We start from the raw sequence: 20,901 nt of genomic DNA on the forward strand, positions 1-20,901 counted from the left end.
ACAATATTAGTTTAATCTATGAATCCTCTAAAAAACTTAAGACAGGGATTGAAGCTAGTAGACGCTCAATCTTCTTTTACATAAATAAATTCTCATACATCTATTATTTAAAGTTTGAATGAAAAGGAAGAATTATATAAATTAATATAAATTATATATAAATATAAGACATTAGCATTATCATTTTTGTTCATAAAGACCCAGTTTATAAGTTCTTTTGTATGTTGTTTTCCCTTCTTATGAATTTGTGATCCATTTTATTCCCTCATTTCTGCTTTTTAAATTGTACTTAACAATTCTCTTTTTCTAAATTTTATTTTCTCTTTATCGAATTTATTTGAACATTTTTAGCTTTCCAATGGTAATAAAAAGCTTCTGCATCATCATGGAGAAATTTTTATCTTGGAAAATGATCTTAAGCTTTTGATTTGTGATTCTCTGTCACTTAATTCAGTCTTTATCTTCATTTTAATCAGTCGCGTCGGACTCTTTATGACCCATGGACTGTAGCCCACTGGGCTCCTCCATCCATGGAATTTTCTAGGCAAGAGTACTGGAGTGGGTTGCCATTTCCTTCTCCAGGGGACCTTCCTGACCCAGGGATCGAGCCTGGGTCTCCCACATTGCGGACAGATACTTTACCATCTGAGCCACCAGGGAATCCCTTCATTTTAATCATTACTGAGTGAAAAATGTTTAGATTGCAAAGGTTTGAAAAGAAATATGAGCAGTTTCTTTTCATTTTAGGTGGTTGATAGAAGCTACAACACAAACTGTCTTTGTTGCAGGTAATTTAAATCACAAACACCTGCCCATGCTTATTTGTTATGTACAGCAGTTTGTATCTTGAAACTATTTGTGGCATGCAGTTTTATTCCTGGGATTACTGCCATTAATTGATGGACAAAATACCTGGAGAGGAAATGTGCTTCAAGAGGATAAAAGGTGAGGGAATGATGAAGCTGGGTGAACTCAAATGGCTAAATTATTTAGTCTCAAATTAGGTGAACACCAAAATCATCTAAGTAGATGTTTGCCTTTAACATCAGTTCAGTTCAGTTCAGTTCAGTCGCTCAGTCGTGTCCGACTCTTTGAGACCCCATGAATCGCAGCATGCCAGGCCTCCCTGTCCATCACCAACTCCCGGAGTTCACTCAAACTCATGTCCATCAAGTCGGTGATGCCATCCAGCCATCTCATCCTCTGTCGTCCCCTTCTCCTCCTGCCCCCAATCCCTCCCAGCATTAGGGTCTTTTCCAATGAGTCAACTCTTTGCACGAGGTGGCCAGAGTACTGGAGTTTCAGCTTCAGCATCATTCCTTCCAAAGAACACCCATCAGGGCTCCCTAAAAGATTAGGTGAAATTTTCATTATGCTACTGGTGAAGTCATTCATGTGTGATTAAAAATCAACTCATTCTTAATCTCTTTGTGCATTAGACCTTAACACTTTTTGCTCCCATTCATTTATTTGAAGAGCTAGAGAGAAAAAACACCTTCACACTCAGATTCATTTTAAATTTTTAAATGGAGTTTTCCAGGTTTTAAAATCACTCTTCTTTTAAAATCTTGGTTTAAGTTTCCTTAACAATCTCCAGGTTTTTGTTTACATTTTAACATAGACACCAAACTTTATGAAATCTTTTATGAGAGGAATAATGTACAATGTAAAGAATTTTTTGTGCCTTAATATTTCTTAGAACTCTTACATTTTAAACTTTTCTATTTCCTTATGTTTTAAAAGGAAATGTCAAATTATTCATTTGATAAAATTATATACATTTATTGTGGTCTTTTCTCAAAGCAACTGAAAATATCCTTAAATGTTAGTATAACACCTAGGCCTAGGTCTAGTAGTCTGTAATTTAGGTCACAAAATTACTAAAATTTAGTAATTTATTTAAAAATTTGTCTATTTTAACCAAAATGAGATTAAATGTTCAGCCAGCCCATCTGGAAGAATACTTACCATGGCAACTAGCCTACTTGGAACTACAATGTGAACATAGATCTTTTAAATAGAATTACTTATTTTACACATACTTACAATATGTATTTATATATACATGCATAGACACACACATACATGTACATATACAATATATACATATTAAGTATATAAAAGTATTTTAAATAATGTAGCACCAACAATAGAATTTTTGGATTCTGTCCATTGCTGGGATGTATTCTTCATAGAATGAGCAATTAATTTCATAGCTTAGCTAAAATGCACTGACATATGGATAAAGACAGTGCCAAACATTGCTCTGAAAAGCAATTGATCATCTTCCCCCCAAATGATTATGAGTTGTATTATTATTTAAAGAAGAAATATGGTATTCTGAAATTGAACTAGTTTTGAACGATGCTAATAATCTGAAATTTTGTGAAAACCCACAGTTGAGAGTCACCCTACATATTCCACCTGTATGTCCTCAGCTAAGTCATTGAACATATCTGTGTTTCAGTATCTTTGTTCCTCAAATAGATATTAGGCTGGATGACATGAATTGTTTTTCTAAACTTATATCTTGACACATTAAATTCACTAATGTCGAAACATTGGTCCTTTTACTGTGAAATGAAAGCCTATGATATGTTTGAAATTTATATGCAAATGAAAAAGCTTCCCTGGTAGCTCAGTAGTAGAGAACCTACCTGCCTATGCAGGAAACATGGGTTTGATCTCTGGGATAGGAAGATCCCCTGGAGAAGGAAATGGCAACCCATTACAGTATCCTTGCCTGGAAAACCCTGTGGATAGAGGAACATGATGTGCTACAGTCCATCGGGTCACAAAAGAGTTGGACGTGGCTTAATGACTAAACAACAATAACAGTATGCAAATGAAAATATCTTCAAGATATATTATCAGTTAAAAAGATAAGTTGATATAATATACACATATAATGCTCCATCATAATTTTCATACACTTTCTCAAATTTTACCTCTGCAAACTGGCCCTGACTGTATTAAATACCCCAGGGATCTCCAAACCCAAGTCACTCTCTGCCATCAAACCTTGTCTTCTTTTTCTTCAGAATAAATAACACATCACTTGATATTATATTGAATATTTATTTGCTTATTTCCCATGAAAGAAATAAGTATTTTCCCATGAAAATTGTAGGAGGTCAAAGTATTTTACTTGTACACAATGAATCTTAGGATTTTAAAACAGTACTTTGCATAATAAAGGTGTGTATTATGTGTTTATATATCTATACATATATATATGTGTGTGTGTGTATATATATATATCTTGGAGACATGTCAATTTTTAGGAACAGTATGTGCTGCTGCTGCTGCTAAGTTGCGTCAGTCATGTCCAACTCTGTGCGACCCCATAGACGGCAGCCCAACAGGTTCCCCCAACCCTGGGATTCTCCAGGCAAGAACACTGGAGTGGGTTGCCATTTCCTTCTCCAATGCATGAAAGTGAAAAGTGAAAGTGAAGTCGCTCTGTCGTGCCCAACTCTTCGCAACCCCATGGACTGCAGCCTACCAGGCTCCTCTGTCCATGGGATTTTCCAGGCAAGAGTACTGGAGTGAGTTGCCATTGCCTTCTCCAAGGAACAGTACATAAAAGTTTACAATTTCGAGTATGATAGGAAGAAACGCGAGTTTAATTTCCTTTTCATTTTGTATCCTTTGTATTATTTGAATTTATCAGAGACTTGCATTATATTCTTAGTAAAATATATTTGAATGTAGCACATTAAACAAACCACCAAAAGCCTGAAGTCTAGCAAAAATCAAAGGTGATGATATTTTTAACTCATGGACCTTTTTAAGAACTCAAGGATAAAAATTAGATCCTTGATTTCTAAAGGCAAGAATATGAACTCAGCTAAAAATAAATATTAAAAATAAAGTTAAAAATATGAAATGCTTCTTTCTCATACTAGAGATGTTTTACATTTATTCATTAGTAATACATTCATAATCTGGATTAATTTTGCAACTGAAACAAAAATATGAGATGGTTTTGTTTCTCTTATATTTTTTAATGTACTCCCCAAATTTTCTGTTAGGATCAGGGCATAGTTTGGAATTATTTAGGGCCGTAAAGAATAAAACATCAGTTCAGTTCAGTCTCACAGTCATGTATGACTCTTTGCGATGCCATGGACTGCAACACGCTAGACTTCCCTGTCCATCACCAACTCCCGGAACCTACTCAAACTCACGTCCATTGTGTCAATGATGCCATCCAACCATCTTATCCTCTGTCGTTCCTTAATTCTCATGCCTTCAATCTTTCCAAGCATCAGGGTCTTTTCCAATGAGCCAGTTCTTTGCATCAGGTGGCAAAGTATCAGAGTTTCAACTTCAGCATCAGTCCGTCCAATGAATATTCAGGACTTATTTCCTTTAGGAGGGACTGGTTGGATATCCTTGCAGTCCAAGGGACTCTCAAGAGTCCTTTCCAACACCACAGTTCAAAAATATCAGTTCTTTGGCACTCAGCTTTCTTTATAGTCCAACTCTCACATCCATACATGACTATTGGAAAAACCATAGCTTTGACTAGATGGACTTTGCTGGCAAAGTAATATCTCTGCTTTTTAATATGCTGTCTAGGTTCGGTCATAGCTTTTCTTCCAAGAAGCAAGTGTATTTTAATTCCATGGCTGCAGTCACTATCTGCAGTAATTTTGGAGCCCCCCAAAGTAAACTCTGTCACTGTTTCCTTTCTTTCCCCATCTATTTGCCATGAAGTGATGGGACCAGGTGCCATGATCTTAGTTTTCTGAATGTTGAGTTTTAACCCAACCTTTTCACTCTCCTTTTGCACTTTTATCAAGAAGCTCTTTAGTTCTTCTTTGCTTTCTGCCATAAGGGTGGTGTCATCTGTGTATCTGAGGTTATTGATATTTCTCCCAGCAATCTTGATTCCAGATTGTGCTTCATCCAGCCCAGCATTTCATATGATGCATTCTGCATATAAATTAAATAAGCAGGGTGACAATATACAGCCTTGACTTACTGCTTTCCTGATTCAGAAACAGTCTGTTGTTCCATGTCCAGTTCTAACTGTTGCTTTTTCACCTGCATACAGATTTCTCAGGAGGCAGGTCAGGTGGTCTGATATTCTCATCTCTTGAAGAATTTCCCATAGTTTGTTGTGATCTACACAGTCAAAGACTTTGGCGTAGTCAATGAAGCAGAAGTATAAAAGTATAAAAGAAGTATCTGCTGCTTTTTTGATGATCTTGCAATTTGATCTCTAGTTCCTCTGCCTTTTCTAAAACCAGCTTGGACATCTGGAAGTTCACCATTCATGTACTGTTGAAGCCTGACTTGGAGAATTTTGAGAATTACTTTGCTAGCATATGAGATGAGAGCAATTGGGCGGTAGTTTGAACATTCTTTGGTATTGCCTCTTTTTGGGATTAGAATGAAAATTGACTTTTCAAGTCCTGTGGCCACTGCTGAGTTTTCCAAATTTGCTGGCATATTGAGTGCAGCACTTTCACAGCATCATCTTTAAGGATTTGAAAGAGCTCAAGTGGAATTCCATCACCTCATTAGCTTTGTTTATAGTGGTGCTTCCTAAGGTCCACTTGACTTCACACTCCAGGATGTCTGGCTCTAGGTGATTGATCACACCATCATGGTTATCTGGGTCCTGAAGACATTTTTGTATAGTTCTTCTGTGTATTCTTGCCTCCTCTTCTTAATATCTTCTGCTTCTGTTAGGTCCATACCGTTTCTGTCCTTTATTGAGCCCATCTTTGCATGACATATTCTCTTGGTATCTCTAATTTTCTTGAAATGATCTCTAGTTTTTCCCATTCTATTGTTTTCTTGTATTTCTTTGCACTGATCACTGAGGAAGGCTTTCTTATCTCTCCTTGCTCTTCTTTGGAACTCTGCATTCAAATGCGTGTATCTTTCCTTTTCTCTTTTGCCTTTAGCTTCTCTTCTCTTCTCAGCTATCTGTAAGACCTCCTCAGACAGCCGTTTTGCCTTTTTGCATTTCTTTTTCTTGGGGATGATATTGATCACAGTTTCCTGTGCAATGTCACAAACCTCTGTCCATAGTTCATCAGACACTCTATCTATCAGATCTAATCCCATGAATCTATTTGTCACTTCCACTGTATAATCATAAGTGATTTGATTTAGGTCATACCTGAATGGTCTGGATCCAAATAGGAAAAGGAGTTTGTCAAGGCTGTATATTGTCACCCTGTTTATTTAACTTATATGCAGAGTACATCATGAGAAATGCTGAGACTGGAAGAAACACAAGCTGGAATCAAGATTGCCGGGAGAAATATCAATAACCTCAGATATGCAGATGACACCACCCTTACGGCAGAAAGTGAAGAGGAACTCAAAAGCCTCTTGATGAAAGTGAAAGTGGAGAGTAAAAATGTTGGCTTAAAGCTCAACATTCAGAAAACGAAGATCATGGCATCTGGTCCCATCACTTCATGGGAAATAGATGGGGAAACAGTGGAAACAGTGTCAGACTTTATTTTTCTGGGCTCCAAAATCACTACAGATGGTGACTGCAGCCATGAAATTAAAAGACACTTACTCCTTGGAAGGAAAGTTATGACCAACCTAGATAGCATATTCAAAAGCAGAGACATTACTTTGCCAACAAAGGTTCGTCTAGTCAAGGCTATGGTTTTTCCTGTGGTCATGTATGGATGTGAGAGTTGGACTGTGAAGAAGGCTGAGTGCTGAAGAATTGATGCTTTTGAACTGTGGTGTTGGAGAAGACTCTTGAGAGTCCCTTGGACTGCAAGGAGATCCAACCAGTCCATTCTAAAGGAGATCAGCCCTGGGATTTCTTTGGAAGGAATGATGCTAAAGCTGAAACTCCAGTACTTTGGCCAGCTCATGCGAAGAGTTGACTCATTGGAAAAGACTCTGATGCTGGGAAGAATTGGGGGCAAGAGGAGAAGGGGACGACAGAAGATGAGATGGCTGGATGGCATCACTGACTCGATGGACGTGAGTCTGAGTGAACTCCGGGAGTTGGTGATGCACAGGGAGGCCTGGAGTGCTGCGATTCATGGGGTCGCAAAAAGTCAGACATGACTGAGTGACTGATCTGATCTGATCTGAATGGTCTAGTGGTTTTCCCTACTTTCTTCCATTTAAGTCTGAATTTGGCAATAAGGAGTTCATGATCTGAGTCAGAGTCAACTCGCAGTCTTATTTTTCCCGACTATATAGAGCTTCTCCATCTTCGGCTGCAAAAAATATAATCAGTCTGATTTTGGTATTGACCATCCGGTGATGTCCATGTGTAGTGTCTTCTCTTGTGTTGCTGGAAGAGGGTTTTGCTATGACCAGTGCGTTCTCTTGGCAAAACTCTGTTGGCCTTTGCCCTGCTACAATTTGTACTCCAAGGCCAATTTTTCTGTTACTCCAGGTATCTTTTGACTTTCTACTTTTGCATTCCAGTCCCCTATAATGAAAAGGACATCTTTTTTGACTGTTAGTTGTAGAAGGTCTTGTAGGTCTTCATAGAACTGTTCAACTTCAGCTTCTTCAGCATTACTGTTTGGGGCATAGACTTGGATTGCTGTGATATTGAATGGTTTGCCTTAGAAATGAACAGAGATCATTCTGTCATTTTTGAGATTGCATCCAAGTACTGCATTTTAGTCTCTTTTGTTGATTATTTGAATAAAACATACCCTCTTCTAAAAACAACAACAACAAAAAACAGTGACTTAAACACATTAGGGATGACAGTTTTTCATTCTTGAGGCATTTTATTGCTGTTTTTCCAAAATGTAATTGTAATTTTCAAATTATTCTCAGATTTTTCTTTTTTAATTTACAGTATATTCAAGGTCAATAGCTATAGTGCTCCCTCTTTTTTATAATAGTTTCATTAAAGTGTTAGTTGCTCAGTTTTATCCAACTCTGTGACTCCGTGGACTATAGCCTGCCAAGCTCCTCTGTCTATGGAATTCTCCCAGCAAGAAACTGGAGTGGGTAGCCATCTTCTTCTTCAGGGGATCTTCCATTCTTCATGTGAATGCAAGGACTGAACTGGAGTCTCCCACATTGCAGATGGATTCTTTACTGTTTGAGCCACCAGAGAAGCCCATAATAGTTTCATAATAATATGCAATATCTTTTCATGACACAAATCATTTCTGTGTGTGTGTGTGTGTGTGTGTGTGTGTGTATGGGTGTGTGTCCACATGCACACAGTCAGTTGTGTCTGACTTTTCGCTACCTGATAGACTGTAGCATGCCCGGCTCCTCTGACCATGGGATTTCCCAGGCAAGAATACTAGAATGGATTGCCATTTTCTACTCCAGGAGATCTTTCTGACCCAGGGATTGAACCTGCATCTTTTGTATATCCTGCACTGGGGGGCAGATTCTTTACCACTAGCGCCACCTTGGATTTCTATAGAGGTAAATATTGATAGGCATTCTATTTTTTTCTGTTTTTCTGCCTTCTTTATGGTCCAATTCTCACAACTGTACGTGACCACAGGGAAGACCATAGCCTTGACTATATGGCCCTTTTTCAGCAGAGTAGTGTCCTGCTTTTCAGCACACTGTCCAGGTTTGTCATAGCTTTCCTTCCAAGAAGCAATCATCTTCTGAATTCATGGCTTCAGTCACTGTCACAGTGATTTTAGAGCCCAAGAAGAGGAAATCTGTCACTACTTTCACATTTTCCCCTTCTATTTGCCATGAAGTAATGGGGCCGGATGCCATGATCTGAGATTTTTTAATGTTTAGTTTTAAGCCAGGTCTTTCACTGTCCTCCTTCACCCTCATCAAGAGGCTCTTTTGTTCCTCTTCACTTTTCTGCCATTAGAGTGGTATCATCTGCATATCTGAGACTGTTGATACTTCTCCCACCTATCTTGATTCCAGGTTATAACTCATCCAGCCCACTATTTCTCATGATGTGCTTAGTGTATAAGTTAAACAAACAGGGTGACAGCAGACAGCCCTGTCATATTCCTTTCTCAATCTTGAACCAGTCAGTTGTTCCATATAGGGTTCTGACTGTTGCTTCTTTACCCACATCAGGTTTCTCAGGAGACAGGTAAGATGGTCTGGTATTCCCATCTCTTTAAGAGCATTCCATAGTTTGTTATGATCCACATAGCCAAAGGCTTTGGTGTAGTTGATGAAATAGGTAGATGTTTTTCTGGAATTTTCTAGCTTTCTCTATGATCCAGTGTATGTTAGCAATTTGATCTCTGGTTCCTCTCCATTTTCTAAACTCAGCTTGGACATCTGGAACTTCTTGGTTTGCATAATGATGAAGCCTAGCATGCAAGATTTTAAGCATGACCTTACTAGCATGGGAGATGAGTGAAATAGTCCAATGGTTAACACATTTTTTAGTACTTTTTTAGTACTACCCTTCTTGGGAACTGGGATGAAAAATAACCTTTTCCAGTCCTGTAGCCATTGCTGGGCCTTCCAGATTTGCTGACATGTTGAATGCAACACCTGGATGGCATCACCTGAATAGCTCTACTGGAATTCCATTGTATCCACTAGCTTTATTAATAACTGTGCTTCCTAAGGCCCTCTTGATTTTGCACTCCAGGATGTCTGGCTCCAGGTAACTGACCACAGCTTGAAGCAGCTTTTCAGCTCCCAGCCAGAGATGAAGTCAGGCCACAGCAATGAGCACTGAATCCTAGCCATTAGATTTCCAGAGACCAGCGGCCAGTGAAAAGGCCCAGGCCCATCAACTATGTAGCAATGAATTTCCACATAGAGATGGAAAGTAGTGAAATAAATAACGTGCTTATTAGGGTGAAAAAGAATATGTGTGGACAGGCACATGGATAGGCTCAGGGAGGGTTGCAACCTCATGGTAGTTTGAATCACTTATATGGGGCATTTCTTCTGGATTTCCTTTGGCCAATCAACTTAATTTGCCTGGTTCTAAGTCCATATTTGGTATATTTCAGAGTCCTCCCATGTGTATGTCTGCATCTCTTAGCCAAAATGGATTCTAGTAAAGAGGTCTATGGGTATGTGGCATCGTCTGCTGCTCTTCCACACACATGTGTGGTTGAGAAGATCTTCTTGACTTCAAGAATAAGACATATATGGCCTTTTATCTCTTTTCTGGCCAGGGCTCAGCACTTCTCTTGGTCTTCATTTTGGAGTATCTGTCTACAGGGAACAAATGCTGGCTGTTCAATCCAGTGTCCATCTGTCTTCTACCTTAGTCCTAGTATGGGAAGAGAGCATAGATGGATTTCTCCAGTGACTATGATGAAAAAAGAGTTCACAATTGGCATTTTTAGTTTTCTTATACAACTCATATATTTCTTGTTGACAGCATTATTTCTATTTAATTATATCTCTTCACATAAATCCTTTGAGCTAGGATCTTCTTCTGGGAGACAATTCTCCTACATTTTTCATTCTTGGAAGCAGGGGTACTGGCTGTCTTTTGCTTGAAATATCCTTTTTTGATATTTGTCTGGTGGACAGTCTTGGAAGACAGGGATGCTCTCTCTCCCTGCAGTGAAGTTCAGGTTTGTTTACTATCCAGAATTACCTTAGTCCATTTGGACTGCCACAAAAATATAACCTAGTTTGATTCTGTGTTGGGAAGATTTCCTGGAAGAGGGAATGGCAACCACTCCAGTATTTTGCCTAGAATATTCCTTGGACAGAGGAGCCTGGCAGGCTATAGTTCCTGGGGTCATAAAGAGTCAGATACAATTGAGCACACAAAGATGAAAATGAAGTGGCTTATAAATAATAGACATTTGCTTCTCACAGTTCTGGAGGCTGGAATTCTTAAATCAGGTTGCCAGCATGGTCACATGAGGGCTCTCTTCCCAGCTGCAGACTTCTTATGAATCCTCACCATGGAAGGGAGCTCTGTGGGATCTCCTAGAAGAATATTATTATTATTCATGAAGGCTCCACCCTCATGAACTAAGCACCTCCTAAAGCCCTCATCTCTCTGTACCATCATATTTGATGTTATAATTTCAATGTTTAATATTTGGGGAGACAAAAACACTCACATTAAAGCAAGTATAATAAAGATAATATCTCCCTTGGGGAACACTTCAGGCAGGCTCCCCAAGCTCAGGATTCCTCCAGTGCGGATGTCCCCTTGCCTTCTATTGCCTTGCAGAAACTGCCTCTTGGCAAAAAGGTGCAAGATGACAATTCTCTGGCTACTGCTATTGCTGTGAATAATAAATTGCCATAGTCCCTGACTCAGAAATCTTGTGTCTTCTGCTGACATCCATGAAACTGGCAGGCTAATGTATTAGTTAAAGGTAGGCTAGGACCTCATATCATTCACAGTGCTTGAAAGGATCTTCACACTAAGATGCATTAAAAAAGAATTTATTACACAGGTTCACATATTTCTCCCATATTTCTTTCTGAGGAAATTTTACAGTGTGACCCTTCCTGACAGGGATTGCTTGAAGCCAGAGTAGATTTATGCCCATGAATGGCCATACGTAAATAGCAATGGACTTGAGGAGATGATAAGAATACTGGAATGGGTTGCCAATTTCCTTCTCCAGGGTACCTTCCCTACCCAGGGATTGAACCGGGGCCTCCTGCATTGTAAGCAATTCTTTACCAATTGAGCCAGCAGGGAAACTTTCCCAATGAGAAGTCTGGGCAATTGTCAGAGTTCAATCCAGTCCTCTCTTTTGGGAGCATGACTGTGGAATATAGAATTTCCAATCCAATTCTAATGACTGGAAATGGAGCATAAGCCAGCAGATGCAATGATTAAGCCTTAGAATGGTAAGACCTACTCTGTGTCTTTGAGTCATGTTCTTCATCATGGATACCACAGCAGCTCTTGGACGCCTGGGGAAACTACTAGTTCCTGAGCAGTAATATGCATTTCGAGGGGGTATGATTTTCCTTGCTTTTCCATGTGTACTTAAAATATGTCTCCCTGACTTAAAGTAACCAGAATGTGCTTCTGCTTCTTTTTTAACTGGAAAAGGATAAGCTAAGAGAGGTAAAAAGATAATAACTTCCCCAAGGGAAACCTGGATCTGAAGATAAGGATTTATCAGACACAAAATTTAACTAAACCATGGTCCTAGTATTTCCTGGATGAAAGGATTTAGAAATCCTGATCTGACAATCAGGTATTAAATCTGCTAACAACAGATGCCACTACAAAGTGAATTTAAACAGCTTATTTGTGTTGGTATAACATGAAGATCATTTCAGAATAACTGATTATCATGTGCTATGGATTTTCTACCTGTTGTGTTGCAACACCTGTTCTGAGAGTTAGAGTGATGTCCTTGAGGACTGAGTAATCGGATAAAATGGAACAGTTTCAAAGAGGGGTCTAGGAAAGCAAAATGTTCATTATTTTATACAACTGACAGTTTTTTGGGAGCAACTTAGGCAGGTTAAAAAAGTAAGAATAAAACTGTGGATGTTATCAATAGCTCCTATTTTGGTCATTTGGTTTTTCCTGGAAAATACTTGCTCAGACATAACTCTAGTACAAATTAAGAAATCTTAGTCTACATTGGGGGAAAAACAACCCAAAGTTTCTGATTCTCTATACTGAGGTAAACAAAGTGTTTAAACACCCAGAGGAAACTGATGTGATGCCTTCTAGAAACTGGCTTCATCATACCTGAGTGCTCTGTTGAGCTTCTCTAACTGTGGTTAGTGAGTAAGCAGTCCTACCATGTACATTCATGTCAGCTGCTCAGGATGTGGATTCATGGTCTGCTGTACCCGCATAGTCCTCCACATTTGAGTAAATAAAGACAAGATTGTAAGCTAGACCACTGCTCGTTCAAAGAGGGCTGTCAGCCAACATATTGCCAGAGCCCTGGAGCAGGGGAGCAGAGAGAAAGGAGAAAAGGAAGGATTCTATATGTGCTTCTTTCCCTTCATTCTTAACCCAAGGAGGGTCTTAATACAAAGTCATATAATTGGAAAGGATGTAGATTCATTACTCATAGAATTTTCAAATTCTGAAAAGTTAGAAATGACCTGATTTTACCAGTGATGAATCTGTCCCTGAGGAGATTGCCTGGAAAGGGAGAGTTTCTCATAGTGGGTAGATGCATTCATTTTCAATATAAATGTAAGGGTTTTTTTCCTCACATTTTTAGCTCCAAGAGTAACTTCCTGTGTTGATTTTTTTTTTCTAAATCTGTACTTTCTTAACCAACCTCAAGGTCAATGATAATGGTTTATTTGACCTAATTATGAGTTTCAGAGAAATGAATGTTATTGAAGGCCAAACTGTAACAGCAAGTCTCTTTGCATGTCACTTAAGTCAGCAATTCTGCATTTTTAGAATTACAGCATGCTCTCATGTTTTGGCATAATATTGAAAACTTTGGTCAGGTGGCCACCCATCTTTTAAACTGTTTATTCTAATTTAAAATAGTATGTACTGGGTTTTTTGTTTAAAATCCTTTCTTTTCCTTTTTCAAATAAAATTTTAAAAGGAATGCATTCTTAATGAACATATTATTTTATTATTGTAATTGCTTTAAAAAAGGCTAAATGTCAGACAGAGATTCTCAATAAAGCCAAAAATTATGTCTGAAGATATATCTACTTTTTATACCTACTTCTCCAGGTTTAGTATTTATGCCAGAAAAATACATGATTGATGCTAACGTACCTTAGTAGCACCTTTTCTCTTAAAAATTTCCCTAAATAACTTTAGAAAATAAAATTTCTGCATTCAACATGGAATAACAATTTAGGGATTAAAAATAGTCAATTTTATCCCTAAGCCAAGTTACCCTTTTCTTGTTTGAGGAAACAACAAAGGCAGTTTAGCATTGATCTCTGTTAAACTTTATTTAAGAAATTAGCATCATGGACTCAGTAATAAGAAAGGAAGGGAGATGCAGAATTCAGTCAAATACCTGCTGGGCTAAATCTGTATAAAGACATAGGTTAAATATGTCTTCACAGTGGTTTTTTTTTTTTTTTTTTTAAAGTGATATGTGATCTTTTAAAGATTCCTGATTTGAAGTTTCCATTTTCAGTTAACACATTGGTTATTGAGGACATTCTTTGTGCACAGCTCTGTGCTGGACACTGAATGAGACTGATGGAGAACAGAGGATCGGCAGTATGGTTTACAAAAAAGCATGCAACAGTTTGACAACACTGAGAAGCTACAACTGTTTGTGTTAGCTTGAGGGAAACAGCAGAAATCCAGAGAGGGTAGAGCTCTAAACTTAGCACAGATTGGAGCACACTGAAGATCATCTCCTCCCCCCGAGCTCTTTCCTTCAGGAAGGATCCCAGCCTGTTGCTTACCTTACTCTAGTTCATGTTTATCCATCACTGCTATCATTTCCTCAGGGCTGCTTCTTCCACCTGTTATCTCCAGTGGAGAGTTAGATGCCCTTTCCAAGTTCCATGTTCTTATTCTTCACAAGGTAGCTGAGACCCAAGTGCCATACGTTTTCAGAAAGCAAGCAATTTATATCACTATTCTTTTTTTTTTTTAAGTCATTGATTGTTTTTATTTTTCATTGAAACAGGAGGTTTTTTAGTTCTATAATATGCCTAATTCACACAGCAATACCTCTCTTTTTGTAAACACTTTTATTTTTTTTAATTTAATTTTATTTTTAAACTTTGCATAATTGTATTAGTTTTGCCAAATATCAAAATGAATCCGCCACAGGTATATCACTATTCATTTATCCTGAAAGTAAAGAGTCATGTCCTCTCTGCAGTAGGAGTCCACCAATTGGCTGAAATAAATAAGAATGGATGGAGTATATACCTAAAGAGAATGAAGTATCGAGGATATTATTGCATACAATGATGCATCTCCTTCAGTTGCTCTTTAGGACTAGAAGATTGAATTAAATTGAAACGCTCCATAAAATTCACACAGAACTATTGAGACATGAAAGTTCTGTTTTTCTGTGGAGAATGTTTTTAAATATTAAAAATATATATATACTCATGACAACTTTAACTACAGTGGAATACTTCTTGACTTTTTGTTATTGTCCTTATTACAGTTGTCCTTATTTGTCCTTAAAGATTTCAATCTAACTCAGAATATTTTGGCATTCCTGACAATTCAGTTGTTTTCCAGCATTGGTAAGTGTGCTGTTAGACTGGTCCACTGTTGTGTTAATAATGCATGGACTCTTGGTTTAAAAATGATTTGGTTCCAGATAATTCATCACTGCCAGTTATTTATGTTAACTTCCACTAGTTGTGTCCATTAACAACTGGTTAATCCAGGAAAAGAGCTGGTTAAACACATAGACTCTAACTAGCTGAATTATCTGACATCAATGAGCGATTTTTTTTTCCTTCCATTTCTTTGCCTTGGGTTTAGGGATGTGGATATTGAAAAGAATTCATGTGTGAAATAGTTTGTCTTTTTTATAATGAGTATAAAATTGTGTTTAGGAATGAACAGGATTTAAACACCTTGCAAGATTATTACTAAGGTAACAGGAGAGCCAAAAATAAATTACTGAAAACAGACATTTCTTCTTTTTTGTACTATTAATGCTTTATCATCTACTCAGAACTACCCAATATTCAAAGTGTGAGTCAGAACAAAGAATCATAGCTACCCTTCAAACATACTGAAGTGTCTACTCCTCTTCAAATGATTATCATTGACTGAACAAGTCTCACCTTAATTTGGAGTTTACCTTTCAATTAAAACATCTTTTAAATAGTCATGATAAATTGTGAATTCTTGGAGCCCACTTTCCTTGTTCATGTCTTTGAAGTAACATATCTCTAAATCAGTTTGTTTTTTCAATCGTATCCCTTTTGAAAAAAATAGATCTTGTGCCCTTCAATAGTTCTGCATGTATGTATACATGAGTTTTGAGTTTTGATTCATTCTCATACTTCTAATTTTCCATTGTCATCTCTAAAGTAGATAGGGGTCACTTGCAAAAAATGTAGAGGGTGATACAGAAGGAAAATAAACTTCTAATAAAGGAAACTCTTCTATTTCTTTTCCCTTTTCTATAAACTTGTAAGAATTTTTAATAAGTTGTCCTGTTCTCAATATGAATCAGCCAAGAATATTTGCCAGGAATGATCATGGAAAGATCAACATTTTTGTTGGAATTCAAATTATGGCCATATTGCAATTTTTATAATTCCTAGGTCACATTTACATTTACCTAAATTGCATAAATTAGGGTCACACAAAACCTTTGTGAATTAAGTTAACTATCACCATTTTGCATATGAGAAATCTGACTGTCAGAGAGAAAGCAAATCAATTTAGGTTGCTCAAATAGTCATTTCTGACTGAACTTGGATTCAACTCTTCTGACTCTATAGTTTCTTTGTTTTTGTATTTCCTTTTATTTCCTTGGGTGTATCAAAGATCTGATTAGAATATAATTGCTTTGTGTATGAAATAATTTATTGAATTAACTGAATTTCTGCAAGCAGAAAGCAGCTACTCCCCCCCGCCTCCTTTGCATCCCTGTCCTGTTGATTCTCCCTGATCCATTCCTGACAATACCTTAGTAATCACATAGTCTTCCTGTCACATTCAGATAAATTAGATCTCAATTCCAGGTATTAAAAATACTTTGCCATCAAAGTTTCTTCATTTTACTCAGTTCAAAGCTATTCCCTTCCCCATTTTCAGCTCACCTGCAATAGAACTTCCCTGATGGCTCAGACAGTAAAGTGTTTGCCTACAATGTGGGAGACTCGGGTTAAATCCCTGGGTTGGGAAGATCTCCTGGAGAAGGAAATGGCAGCCCATTTCAGTATTCTTGCCTGGAAAATCCCATGGATGGAGGAGCCTGGTAGGCTACAGTCATGGGGTCACAGAGTCGGACACGACTGAACAGCTTCACTTTCTTTTTTCCAATAGGTAGGCTACAGCTGTAGCAGAGGAAATTTAACATAAAATAAATAGTTTCATGGCAAGCACATATTGTTAGAGATATTTCATTTATCCAAATAGAGACCCTACCCATAAAGAGCTTAAATTCAGCTTATGTGTTACAGAAATTGGAGAAAGCTGAGCAAGATAAGAGAGAACATAAGTACCAGGCATGGTGGTGGGAGAAAGTCAGGTTGCAGAAATAAATATGTTGGTCTAGTAGGCCTTGTGGAGAAATAAACATTTGATAAAATCTTGAATAATATCAAAGAGTTGCTCATGCTAATAAATGGGTTGAGAGCACCTCTAGACAGAGGAAACAGAGAGTGGGCTTGGCACATTCAAAGGTGAGGAAGGCAGTGAAGATAAACAGAGTGAGTGATGTGGAGAGTTGTCCTTATCTTAATGTGGAGAGGTGTTCTTTTATCTTAATATTGCTTTGGCAATTTGAATTTTAGGATTTTTTTTTTAATCTAGTTCAATGGAAAATGTTATGGGTATTTTGACAGAAAGAAAAGTGAAAGTTAAAGTGTTAGTCATTCAGTCATGTGCAACTCTTTGCAACCCCATGGACTATAGCCCACCAGGTTTCTCTGTCCATGCAGTTCTCTTGGCAAGAATACTGCAGTAGGTAACCATTCCCTTCTCCAGGGGATCTTCCCAACCCAGGGATTGAACATGGGTCTCTTTCATTGCAGGCAGATTCGTTACCATCTGAGCCACCAGGGAAGCATAAGAATACTGGAGTGGGGTGCCATTTTCTACTCCAGGGGATTTTCCTGATCCAGAGATCAAACCTGCATCTCTTGTATTTCCTGCATTATCACACGAATTCTTTACCCCTAGCAGCTTTTGGGAAGCCCTAAATAGGTTACAGAGATGGATTGTTTTGGGTAGTATGACTATTTTAACAATATTAATTCTTCCAATCCAAGAGCATGGGATATCTTTCCATTTCTTTGTGTCATCTTCAATTTACTTCATCAATATTTTATAGTTTTTGGAGTACTTAACCTTTTTGGTTAAGTTTATTCCTAGGTATTTCATTCTTTTTGATGTGATTTTTTTTTAATTTTATTTTATTTTTAAACTTTACATAATTCTATTAGTTTTGGCAAATATCAAAATGAATCCGCCACAGGTATACTTGTGTTCCCCAGATGGAATTGTTTTTTGCTTTCTATTTCTGACACCTCATTATTAGACTGCAGAAAAGCAACAGATTTCTGTATCTCAATTTTGTATCCTGAAATGTTGCTGAATTCATTTATCAGAATTAAAAGCAAAAATAAATAAATGAGACCTAATTAAACTTAAAAATTTTATAGAGCAAAGGAAGCCATCAATAAAACAAAAGGACAACCTACACAATAGGAAAAAATATTTGCAAGTGATATGACCAACAAGGGATAAACATCCAAAATATATAAACAGTTCATACAAATTAATATTAAAAAACAAAACAAAACAAAAAAACAAGCCAGTCACAATTGGGTAGAGAGCCTGAGCAGACATTTTGTCCAAAGAAAACATTCAGTTAGCTCCAGGCCAGAATACTGGAGTGGATAGCCATTCACTTCTCCAGGGGATCTTCCCAACTCAGAGACCAAACCCAGGTCTCCCACATTGCACGTGGATTCTTTACCAGCTGAGCCGCAAGTGAAGCCCAGGAATACTGGAGTGGGTAGCCTATCCCTTCTCCAGCAGATCTTCCTGACCCATGAATCAAACCAGGGTCTCCTGCCTTGCAGGCAGAATCTTTACCAACTGAACTATCAGGGAAGCCCTTAGTTAGCTAATAGGCACATGAAAAGATGCTCAGCATCACTAAATACAGAAATAGAAATCTAAACTACAATGAACTATCACTTCACACTGATCAGAATGGCTATCATCAAGAAGTCTACAAATAATAAATGCTGAAGAAGATGTGTAGAAAGGGAACCCTTGAACACTATTAGTGGGAATGTAAATTGGTGCAGCCATTATGGCAAACAGTATGGACGTTCCTCCAAAAACTAAAAATAGAAGTACTCTATGACCCCAGCAATTCCACTCCTGGGTACATAATTGGAAAAAACTAAAAATACTAATTTAAAAAGATAATGCACTCCAGTGCTTATAGTTGCAAAATTTACAATAGCCAAAATATTGAATAAAACCCCATGTCCATAGCAGACAAATGGATAAAGAGATTGCATGTGTATATGTATACACGAACACACAATGAACTATTAATCAGGCATAAAAAAGAATGAAATTCTGTTGTTTACAGCAATGTGGGTGGACCCAGAGAATGTTATGCTTACTAAAGTTGAATTCAGTCCAGTCACTCCATAGTGTTCGACTGTTTGTGACTCCATGGACTGCAGCACGCCAAACTTCCCTGTCCATCACCAATACTCGAAGTTTACTCAAACTCATGTCCATTGAGTCTGTGATGACATCCAACCATCTCATCCTCTGTCGTCCCCTTCTCCTCCTGCCTTCAATCTTTCCCAGCATCAGGGTCTTTTCCAATGAGTCAGTTCTTCGCATCAGGTGGCCAAAGTATTGGAGCTTCAGCTTCAGCATCAGTCCTTCCAATGAATAATCAGTCCTAAAAGACTGAGTTCCTTTAGGATTGACTGGTTTGATCTTGCAGTCTAAGGGACTCTCAAGAGTCTTCTCCAACAGCACAGTTCAAAAGCATCAATTCTTCGGCGCTCAGCTTTCTTTACAGTCCAACTCCCACATCCATACATGACTACTGGAAAAACCATAGCTTTGACTAAACGGACCTTTGCTGGCAAAGTAATGTCTGTGCTTTTTAATATGCTGTCTGGGTTGGTCATAGCTTTTCTTCCAGGGAGCAAGCGTCTTTTAATTTCATGGCTGCAGTCACTTTCTTCAGTGATTTTGGAGCCTCCCCAAAATAAAGTCTCTTACTGTTTCCATTGTTTCCCTATTTATTTGCCGTGAAGTGATGGAAATTAGAGAAGGACAAACACTGTATTATATCACTTATCTGTGAAAATTAAAGTGTAATACAAATTAATATATATATATGTGAAATATATATATATCTGAAAATTAAAGTGTAATACAAATTAATATATATATATATATGTGAAAATGGATTCACAGATGTAGAAAACAAACTAGTGGTTACCAGTGGGGAGAGGAAAGGTGGAGGGGCCCATTAAGGGTACAGAATTAAGAGATACAAAGTACTATATATAAAATAGATAAGCAACAAGGATATATTGTATAACACAGGAGTTTTATCTGTTATCTTGTAATAACTTTTAATGAAGTTCAAACTGTAAAAATACTGAATCTATGCTGTATGCCCAAAACTAATATGATATTATAAATCAATCATATTTCAATTTAAAAAGTATATAAAGGGGACAGAATTTGTTAGGGAAAGCCCTCAGACTGTAGTGAGAATCTAATATCTGAAAGTCTGACGAAAGGAGAGAGAACTGGTTAGGGATGACCTCACTGTGATTCATATTTGACATATTCTCAGCCAGACCATTCTTTCAGACCTAAGATAGCTTATAAGGAGAGTCTTGCATTCATCAGGAATAGCCAGGTCTAGCTCCCCATTATATGTACGTCATTGACTGGGGACTACTTGGGAAGGATGTGGCCTCAAATACTGCAGCAGATACGGAAGTCCTGCAGCTCAAAGCTCTCAGCTAACTATACTCTGAGCAGCTGGATGTCAAATTAATTTTCGAAAGGACATCTGAGCAGCACACTTTCATGTTGGCTCCAAGCCTGTAAACCATTTTATGTTTTTTTTAAAGACTTTTTTATTTATTTAGGGCTCTGCTGAGTCTTCAGTGCTGCACGAGCTTTTCTCGAGTTGTAGTGAGCAGGGTCTACTCTTCATTGCAGTGCATGGGCTTCCCATTGTGGTGGCCTCTCTTGTTGTGGAGCACTGACTCTAGGGTGTGGGGGCTTCAGTATTTGTGGCACATGAGCTCAACAGTTGCAGCTCCTGGGCTCTAGAGCACAAGCTTGATAGTTGTGGCTCATGGACTTAGCTGCTCCGAGGCAAG

The sequence above is a fragment of the Bubalus bubalis genome, chromosome 7, assembly GCF_019923935.1.
Source record: "Bubalus bubalis isolate 160015118507 breed Murrah chromosome 7, NDDB_SH_1, whole genome shotgun sequence".
NCBI classification, from domain to species: Eukaryota; Metazoa; Chordata; class Mammalia; order Artiodactyla; family Bovidae; genus Bubalus; species Bubalus bubalis.